Genomic DNA, 10,744 nt, shown 5'->3' with positions numbered 1-10,744 from the left:
GAGCAAAAATCTTTACCAAAAGTGATCATTTGTTGTCTGAGCTAATCCCACTCAACTCCAGGCAATATTGATGTTGACTGTGGAGATTTCCGCTTCAAGCATCAATAACTGGATGGGTCATATTGTACCTGAAGCCAATCAATAGCCTTATCACACTTTTTCTGAAACCATTAATCCTTTAGTGAAAGACTTTCAGAAATACCCCTGAATAGGATCCAAGAGACTAAACCTAAAAATGTGACAGGAAACATTTTTAGATGGTAACCAATATCGGTAACAATATCTTGCTGCTTCATCCTCACAGTGGAATACCATGAAGGTTATCTAAAAATAGATTCTTTGAGTTTGTCTTGTAGTGTCGGGTTCAGATGATCAGGAAAGCTGCGACTCAGGTTAGTAACTGAAAACTGAAGAGTGACTGATTTAATTCCCATATCAGACTCGGAATCAAAGCTAGCCTTGGAATGTAACCCACAATGGGTTTCATGGTGAAAACCATAAAGACCTGTCTAAAATGTGGTAATATGTGTTGTCCTGCATCCTGTATAAAGCAATACTGCATTTCAGAAGGAAGTCATAACTTGCTGATAAATTATGGCAGTAATAATTTCCTGAAGCCATTGGTCTGCCACACAGATCTGAGATGCACAATGTTATATTGACATTCACCTCGACTCTTACTTTTTAAGACATAATCTAAGCAGGCAACTGTAAGGCTGTGTAAATGAGTGAAAGCGAGACAGAGATAATATCTGAGTTGCTCTATCAGGTGGTCAGTGTGAGGAAGAGGGTAGCTACGTAGTACACAGGGAAATGTGGTTACTTTAAACAAAAAAAACACTTCAGGAAATGGACATCTGTAGCCACAACCTATCATTAAGTACGTCCAGCAGTCAGTCAATAGTTCAGCAGACCTCTCAAGACTAAATGAAGTGAGCATTATTATCTGTCAAGTGCTTTAAGTACTTTAAATTGACTCACTGCTGGAGGATAAGACCACATACATTGTACTCCTGTGGAGTAAAGGAACACACACTTTCTGACCTTGAAGGCTGCACAGTGGAGTAAATTACATTTATACACCATAAAAGGTACTTTTCCCAGTTATTTTAGTTTAACAGTGAATTTGTACATTATAATTATTTTAGTCAGTAATGCAGCATATTGGCAGAGAGAAATGGACATCTCACTGGTGACCTTCTACATCAAAAAGGTGATGGAGCCAACTCCAGTCAGGGAATCGAACCCCCTCCCAACGCACAAATATCCAAACTATGCCAAGTTTCATCATGTGGAGATAATCCATAGTTGGTATGATGGATTACCTGAGCATCTTATGATGATAATATCTATTTTTACCTTGGTTTTTCAGTGATGGGGGGGAGGGGAAACACCAGAAGCAGTTAATTCCTTATTTTGGCTCAATGAGTTTTTAATGGTTCAAATACCAAGGTGAGAGAAGGTTCAGTTAAACATACAGCGTAGGAGTCATGAGGTTTGCAGGCATTCTTCCAATGTTGCATTTTGAATTGCAGATTAAATGCGTCCAACAGGCTATGCATAGCATGTAATGAAAAACAAAACAATAGAATGTTTATTCTTAATTATTTTATATAAAAAAGGGCAGTTTATAGTAACTTCATTACTTTTTTCTCATTTGAAAACGGCACCTTGTATTCACTTTATCTTTGTATCATATTAAAATTTTCTTGATGATGGAACAGGAAAAAAAACATTTAAAGGTGGGAATGCTTTTTTTTATGGAGCTGTAGATGTATTAGGATTTGTTGCTTCTACCGCTTTGCCGCTTAATTGTATGAAAATTCTGGCCAAGCTAATTTCACAGTAAATGTTTGGTGCTTTTACACACTTCACATAGAGCTGTGTATGTGACCTTGAACTGCAACTGCAACTCAAAGAAGCATTTTAATCATTTGGAAAAAGAACAGGGCAACACTTCACATGTAATTATCATGTCTATTGTGAATGTGGTCCACAGAGACTGCGCGATTTGGTGTGTGTGGGTAGAGATAAAAAAGAAGAGCTTCTCTCTCAGACGTACTCATGCATGGAATAACTAAATGGTTTAAACGCAAAGGGACTTTAAAGGGCACAAGCCATGTGTGTGAACACATGACATAAAAAAAGGAAGGAAGTGCTTTCGTGCACAGCAGGACGTCAGGATGCACATCAGGATGAGTTTAGTGAGGCGTAAGCACAGCCCGAAGAACACTTCCGGGCCATAAACATTTCATGTATTTCATGGATATTTATAATGTTGTGCTCTGTGCATAATAAATTATACACATTCAGTCACAAACAACTTGTCAAAACTGGCCAACTTGGATTTTAAAGTTGAGGCTTATGATGTTCCTGTGACGTTTCAGGTCGGATGGAGAACTTCAAAGGCTGTTCCAGTTAACTTTACCTGCTGGGAATCTCCAAACAGATGCCCAACATCAAAATGAAAACACTTTTCATCAATAGAGACAGACGATGCGTGTTTGAGTTATTTTTAATCATGCCATTACATGTCAAAATGTTCCATCCTGGCCAAAATTGACACCAAGTCCAGGGCAAATCAAATCTTTGGGTAATTGAGAAAAACATTACATTCAAGCTGAGTCCTGTGTTGGACATCCATGAATTATTTACACCTTGTTGAAGTTATTTCTTTTTTAGCAGGCAACCATTCTCCACATGATTTAGTATTGGCTGGAGATTTTTACAGCCCTTTTGCCCCATTGCAACAACTTAATTTGGTTCACGCCAGTGGGAAACGGCTCATGACGTACAGCTACAATTATGAGGAGCAGTCTTTTCAGGTGAAACTGTGGTAGAAAGACTAATAGTCATTATGTTATAATTAACATACTGCAGAAGTTATTGAAAATCATTCATTTATTTAGTATTTTTTAAATCCTTTTATCCACTTTGTGGATTTTATGGGCGTCTGTTTCTCTGCGTACAGGGTAACACAATGGGGTGTTGCTCCTCGAGGTTTTTGCTGAAGTCACTGTTGCAGCTCTTTATCTCTTTATGGTGAATAATGTTAAAATCCTCTGGTGTCAGCACAAAACCATAAGAAGCTCTTAGCATCATTCCTGCTAGGATGGAAGGTGGTGTAAGCTGTTTCTGAGCACGCTGCAGCTTGTTGATCCAATATTGCCATCTAGTGTCTTTCAGCACACAGCTAACATGTTCTTCAGAGGAAGAAGATCTTACCGACAATCTTGAAGCGTACGTTTCTCTTTCAGTGACTCTTATATTTACATTTTCTTTCTGTATCTTTAATTTTCCTTTATTTCCATTTACTGCATCTGAAGCGGATTACTTTTTATTTCATCACATCTTCTCCATTCCATTATCGCCCTGGCATGCTCCGTTCTTAATCCGGGGCGAAGACAAATTACTGCAACACATTTACAACATGTTTCACAAATTTATCTTCATTTAGTCTTTTTTTCCCTTTCATTAACTTCTCCCTCCCTCCTGGCTCTCACCTTTGTGATTAAGCACCTCTTCATCCTCCATCTCATCTAATTCTGAACATTATTTATCACTCACTTGGTGGGAAGGTGATGCTATTAACCCATGAATAAATTATTTTCCAAAAAAAAAGATTAAAATTCAAAGGAAGGAATGTCTTTGAAGAGTCCTACATGAAAGCTCTAAGAGTCATTTACATGCAGATGATTCAACTCACAATGACATTCTACAGCAAAACTAAACGTGTCCACATCGCAACGCTGCTGCCCGATATTAATTGCTTAATAGAGATCACAATATTAGCTGAATTTTTGCCGTATGATTGCATTGAACGGCCCTGACAGGAGACACAATTTCAATATATACTCTTTTCTCATTACTACCTATCCTGATTGGATGTTTGAGGATCACTGGTTCTCATAAAGACTATTTAATGAACCAGTTAATTCATATGCCGCTTTAGCAGAATAACCTAATGAATGTATCTTTGTAGCACCAGCACCTAAAACATGTCTTTCAGAATGGGTAATAATAAGTACAAGGTATTTTATGGCACCTACCTGAGATCCAGTTGAATACGTCCTTTCATCAATTTGTTCTCCTTCTTCATGCCCAGCTAATGCCAGTTTTGCCCCAACATAAAGTACTGTCCTTTGACAGTCGTGTACTTGACCATGACGCATCACTTTTTCTTTTGAAAATTAAGCACTTTGATTAATTAGGTAGTTATGTAACTCGGTAATCAGAAAATATTTAGACATTTAATTGTGCGTTATTTTCTGAAGATTTTATCCATACATACCTGTTACGATTGATTGCGGATCTAATCTCTTTTTAAATCCATATGATTTATGAAACACACTACATCTTCAAAAGTTATCACTCGTTTGTTCCCACGAAGTTGGGGTTATGAAATTGTCTAGAGACGTCTTGGTATGCAGAGTTACTTTCACTTGAACTACACTGCAGTTCCAAACGGTTTTCCTTTCTTCACAAAACAAAACAAAACACTTAACATCCTACAGTCAGTCAAGTACATTTCTCTTGGCAACTGCCAAACCCAGACTGGTCAACAAGATTACCAGACAGAGAGGCATAATTCGACACTCTAGAAAACACATCTTCCCCTCTCTGGAGTTCAGTGGTGGTGTTCCTGTCTGCAGTTGTAAGTGTAAGACTGGGATCTGGTGACCTCCATGCACCTCAGCATCTGCTTATTTTACTCTGTGCTTTATGACTGAGTTGTTGTTGTTCCCAATTAATCCCACTCGGTACCATCCGACAGTCAAACATCGAGTAACAAGATTTCTAGTCCAATTGCACAAGTGGTGCATTATAGCGGTAGCACATTGGACTATACTGATCTCTGAAGAGCAACCCATTCTTTCTCAAATGTTTGTAGAAGCAAACTGCATGGCTAGCTGCTGGATTTTAAATACCCCTGGCCATGAAGGGGATTGAAAAGAACTGAATTCGGTGTTTTACAGGGACGACCCAATGCTGAGAGAACCTTTCGTAACTCCTTCACCCCAACCAATTTTTTGTGAGACTTGCATAATTTCTTATTTTCTTTCAGTAAATGTTGACTAGTTTAGAGCAGGTGTCAAATTTGAAGCCCGAGAGCCAAATCAGGCCCTCCATAAGTTTTTATGTGGCCTTTCGACTCTAGTGGGCCGTATCAATAGAGCTTTCAAGATTACATTTGGGTTTTAGCAATCAAATCATTGCCATTTTTATCTGTTCATTGCTAAATTACATCAATGTGAAAAGATGTTCAGTATTATTTAATTTCGAGAAGTCCTCATACAATGCAGACAGCTATTTATTAATATTTTAATAGTTAGTGAATGAGTAGCTTAATCAATACAATCTGCTGTTACTGGCACTTTGAGAACATTTGTGATCTTGATATGGCCCAAAATGAGAATGGTTATGACACCCCTGGTTTAGAGAATAACTTGAAATCAGTTAAAGTAGATGCAAAGCATCCTCTGGCAAACGTCTCCTATTTTGATCCAAAAAAAGGAGACGCAGTGCAGCCAAAACATCAAGGGTATAAAACAGTTCAAAGATTAAATTGCCATGACTTTATAATACTTTACGAAACCTCTTTTTGAACTGTCAAATATACAGTGGTAATGATATAAGTAACATTGAGATGAATATTGTTGCAAATAAAGTTTTTGAAAGTTTGCAGGTCTATGCTGGCCATCTCATTAAAAGACAATCACACAATCACTGCTGTTTATCAAATTGCATAGCTAAGAGCAATTTCCAAAAGATTTAAAGATCCTCTTTCGACAGTGGATCATTAATTCACAAGTGAAACGGGTTCAAATTTCCTAATCCAACATATTTGTGAATATACTTTCTGTCAGAGAACTTTTACTCCTAAAGTGGGATGATGCTGTGCTCAAGAATTGCTCAGAAAACCATCCTAGAAATTTACAAAGTTAATTTGCTTAAAAAAAAAAGCCAACGGAATGTTTTTTAATTAAATTTTGGTCATGTTGTCTGTGTAAAAGAAATTACACAACTTTTTAAAACAAAATTTGTAGAATACCATTCAGACTGGAAATTTTTCTGATATTGCTTTATTTGTTGACCAGGCTGTCCAAGCTCTAGCTTCCTTTTGTTAGCACCCTGAGAAACGGAACTGTACAGTTTGCAAAATAGATTTTTTTTTTAAAGTATAGATGTATGCATAGTGGAAAGTCAGCACTGCCTGTGGTTTTTCTTTTTTCCCTCTGTCAGTCAGCACTCACCTGCTGATTTTCCCACATGAATTTCTTCTTTTTTATTATTTTTTGCAGTATTGACATTTTCTACAGCTGCACCACAAGTCACAAAAGCAACATTTTCCACACATGGAGCTCTTTTTTTGTACATCTTTTTCCTGCTGTGGAAGTGGATTACACTGCAGCATGATAAAAGTAAACACATTTTGGAACTGATCACAATAAGATTCCAAGTTGATCTGTTTGCAGACATATTTCTTCCTGATCATCAAGCCAATATTTGGTTAAAGCAACACAAATGACAATAACTGATAATGGTGATTAACTAATTAATTTACACAAGTTAAAATGTGGATTCTAAATTATTATTGTAAATTCAAATTAATTCATCATGATTAGACAATTGCACCTGGCCTACATAAAAATAAATATCCTGTGTTTTAACTTGCCGGTAAGTCAATTGCTTCAAGCTGGACTGAGTTGTTGGGCAACTTGCTTGTCAGATCCTTCTTGGTGTTGAACTTTTTGCTTTTATATATATATTTTGTTCTGATGCTTACCGCTAGATCCACCGTCAAATCTATATTCACCAAAGTCAATTGTTGATTAAGCTTTCTGAAATTGAGACCTGAGCCTCCAAGAAGATGAGGAGAAAGTGCTTACAGAAGTCATTTCTGTGCAATTTATTGGAAGTCAGCTAAATGTGCCACAAACACTTGCTCCCAGAGCAACAAAAGTGTGAGAAAACTACTTGTCAGTGTGCTCACACAAAGGTGTGAGCAAAACATTCCTCCTCTCAACAGGACTGAGCTGGTTTGCTTTGTGCAGAGGCTTTTCACCCTTTTGTGAATGAATGTAGTTACCTTGCTTGCTCAGCAGATGGTGCTGTGCTACAGAGAGAAAAAGGCAGGTGAAAGATGGGAACTTCCATTAGAACCGCACGCATTAACATAAATAATTTAAAAATCATACTCTCGGAAATACAAGAGGGACATTATGGAAAATATTGAACTCTGGAAAAGATGTCTAGCAGTTGTGCTAAATATATCATTTCCTCCAACGGTCTGTTTCTTACTAGACTGATCAATGCTGAGTTGGTTGAAAAAACTAACATAAAATCAGTCTGAGGTTTTACTGTTGGTCATGACTAAACAGATGCCAATCAACAAAATTAAGGCTTCACATGACTTTATTTAATCAGTTTTGAAATAAAATGGGATTCCTGGAGAAGATACTGGAACAGAATCAAATGAGCCCAACTGTATATAAAACGGAGAGGAGAGAATCTATGTCTGGATCTCTGGGTGAGGCAGAAGAGCTGGAGGCGACTTTGGCTCAGTGTGGCCTTGTTTGCGGCTTCATTAATCCTGCCTCCAAAGAAGCTTTCTTCATCATAAGTGTGTGCACTAATATGTTTACAGCAATCCAGCATGCTTTTGCGTTGCCTCTCCATGTATGTAAGCCATTGTTTATACTGTGCATCTATGCCGTGTTACTACTTGGACAGATATGTGTGTGCACACATTTTGTGTGTTCATTGCTGTTGCCGACTCCATGTCTCATTAAGGACCAGCAGGGACTGTAGTAGTTTTGAAAGTAGAGAAAGAGCAAAAAGTTCATGACCCAGACGAGAAGAACAGAACAGCGGGAAAACAAGCCGGGTTTTCCCGCTGGGTAAACCCGGCTTGCATTTTTACCATCTTGCCAAGTTTGCAAAGTGCAGGTTTTTAAGATATGCTTGCTCACATTTTTTCATTGATCTCATGTTGAAGTTGCATTGCATAAAATCTTATTTCAGGCTTTCACTGTGCAACAATTATTCCTCCCTAAAAAGCTGGAACGGTTTGTTGCCGATGACATTTATTCATTAGAGTTAAAATTCACTTGCAAGGTTTTTAATAAATTTCATGAATCTGTAGCAAAGACTTCAGCCTTGAGCAAATCAATGAAACTTCACATTCAGGTACAAATTGGACTAGCTGTAATTAAGCTTAAAACACTACACTGGCCTCAAATAAGATGTTTTACTTCTCTAGTTTAGATGATAAATGCTAAATTAATGTGAGGCTTGATGTTTCACTTCATATATATTTATAGATGCACATAACTATACATAACAGAGATCTGTTTCTATCTATGGATATGTATAGTTTGATTAATGACGCAAACATAACATTAATTGATCTTTATAGTTCTTTATTTACGTGCAACATCCTTCGAGGTGCTGAAAGAAACAAAGCACAAGGCGGCTAACAATTCAAATAGCTGAAGAGTGAAAACGCTGCGTACAGAAGTCTGAACTCTGACTTTAGTACATAACACAACAGCCAACCCAGGGAAAAAAAGGCAAAACAAATTTTCCAGAGCCAGTATGAGTTCATAAGGCAGATGCTTGTTCAGTAATGATAAGAAGAAACTCAGGAGGAATGTTGTCTGATAGCAACTTCTTAGACACACACCGGGATTTAAAAGGACTCTATGGAAAGTCTAAACTTGTAATTTACCCCAGTTGAAAATTTCTGGCACCTTTTAGGTAAGTGTACCACCTTCTAAGTTGTTTCTGAACGGCACGTTTCACTGAGGTATGCAGTTGGGCTTCATTACTCACGTTTCTCTGAGCAATTGCATCAAATGCATCACCACAATAGCATACTTTGTCAAACTCTCATTACATCCACAGTTAATTTTCTTATAACGTGTAATTTAGCTACTTCTAGCTAATGCAGGATTTATTGCTTGGAAGAAAAGCCAACCACTACTACTAATACATTACAGCAAAATATTGTGGAATAACCATGCAAGACGGAGATTTAGGAGAGGAAAGGCTGATTTAGCTTAATAATGTGATCTATCAGTGTTGGCAGATGTTTTGTGCTGAAAGAAGTAAAAATACAATTGTATGACTTTATGTTCACAAACGACACATGCAGTTACTTTGGTAGTCTGTCAGTTGTTTGTTGATCCAGCGGTTTCATTATCCTCGAGAATCGGCATCCAATGAGGATTATTTTTTGTGGGTCTAGCTACCCACACTTTCACTAATCTCACACACTTTCATAGGGTAGATCTTTGGAGAAAGTGATTCTGCCAAGTGTATACCTTTTAACGTTTCATCGTAAACAATGAAACAGCTAGATGGGCAGACCAGAAAAGATGAGCTCAGTGAGTGAAACTAAAAAAAACCTTCTTAAATTTGACATTTTGAAAAACTGAATATTAAAAATGAGCACAAAATGTGCTAGAAATAATCATGAAAAATCGGCATTATTTTTTCTTTAAATGTCAACATTTATGAACGCGGAGACTAAAGAAAGCAAAGTGAATGTGGGTTAGAGACATGAGTCATGCTCTGAGGATAACTTGATAAGAGTAGAAAAAAAAAGTGTTGTAGACACACAGATGCAAAAGTACCAAAGCCATGTTAACTTCTTGGTAAACACTTTGCTGTGTGGTGTTTGTCGCTGTTACCAGTGTTGACTGGTGCTAATTGTGACAGCCATAACTGTTTTAATTTTTGTAGTAACGCCTACCTGCGTAACAACTGTGAGGTAAGCTGTGGCTTTCTTCACCTCAAGGCGCACTTTATATCAGGATAAATACTGATGATCTATGTAAGCGAAAGAGTGATAATATAAGCAGCTTTAAGAAGGGAAGTGTAAGGCTACAGGCAAGAGTGTGTTTGAAGCAAGATAAGACTCAAACAATGGTTCCATCTATTTTTTGTACGCCTGCATCTCCTTTCTCTGGGTTGCAAAATGTCAGTTTTTGAGACAAAAATAAATCCTAATAAACCATTTTCAGACTTTTTCTGTATATAAGGCTATTTAGGTTTAACCTTTGACTCACTGGGATGCTGATAAATAAAATCCCTCTTCATCTCCAGTTTTCTGGCAGATTATAATGTTTTTGTCCAAAACTGACTGTCATTTGTAACCATTTATCCACCTCAACATCAAAAAACCTTGTGTGTTTTATTATCAGTCGTGATTCTGCCGCCACTATAAATCAATCTCGGTATGGTGTTCTTTTGTAAATGCTCGTTTGTGCCCAAAATGCATTGTAGAATTGTGGCCTAAAGTTCAGTTTTGTTTTATTCAGACCATGACATTTTATCCCCAACAAGATTCTCTTTTGGATGGAATAGATGTCTTGCATCTCTATGCCCAAGTATAGGTGCATGGAGAATACAAAAGATTGTTGTCAAATGTTACACATATTAAAAGTTAACCAGAAATTCATGCAGCTCAGTGCTGCAGGCAGCCTCTTGGGAGCATCTTTGATAAGTCTCTTTCTTGTTGTTTTATTTGTTCTGGAGAGAGATTTAGGCTTTGTCATGCCCCTGTTGTTTTCTAACTATTGATGGTCGCTTTACAATGCCATGGCAGATGTAGCAGCACTGACTTATAGCCTTTGAAAAGTGGCTACAAAGTTGATGATATCATTGTACAGAGTTGGATTTTAAATGAAGGATCCAAATTCAGATTTTTTTTAGCAGATTATTCCCTTTCCAGAACATT

General features: G+C 37.4%; 1 protein-coding gene across 6 annotated transcripts in view; it reads left to right on the top strand.

Moving 5' to 3' along the window:
- LOC103459423 (secretory phospholipase A2 receptor-like) overlaps positions 1-10,744 on the top strand; it is a 247,926-nt gene that overhangs the window by 50,680 nt on the left and 186,502 nt on the right. The gene's annotated exons all lie outside the window — the stretch shown is intronic.

This window comes from Poecilia reticulata, linkage group LG23 (assembly GCF_000633615.1).
Source record: "Poecilia reticulata strain Guanapo linkage group LG23, Guppy_female_1.0+MT, whole genome shotgun sequence".
NCBI lineage: Eukaryota > Metazoa > Chordata > Actinopteri > Cyprinodontiformes > Poeciliidae > Poecilia > Poecilia reticulata.
The sequence above is the reverse complement of the archived record's forward strand: the minus strand, read 5'-3'. Positions and strand labels throughout refer to the sequence as shown.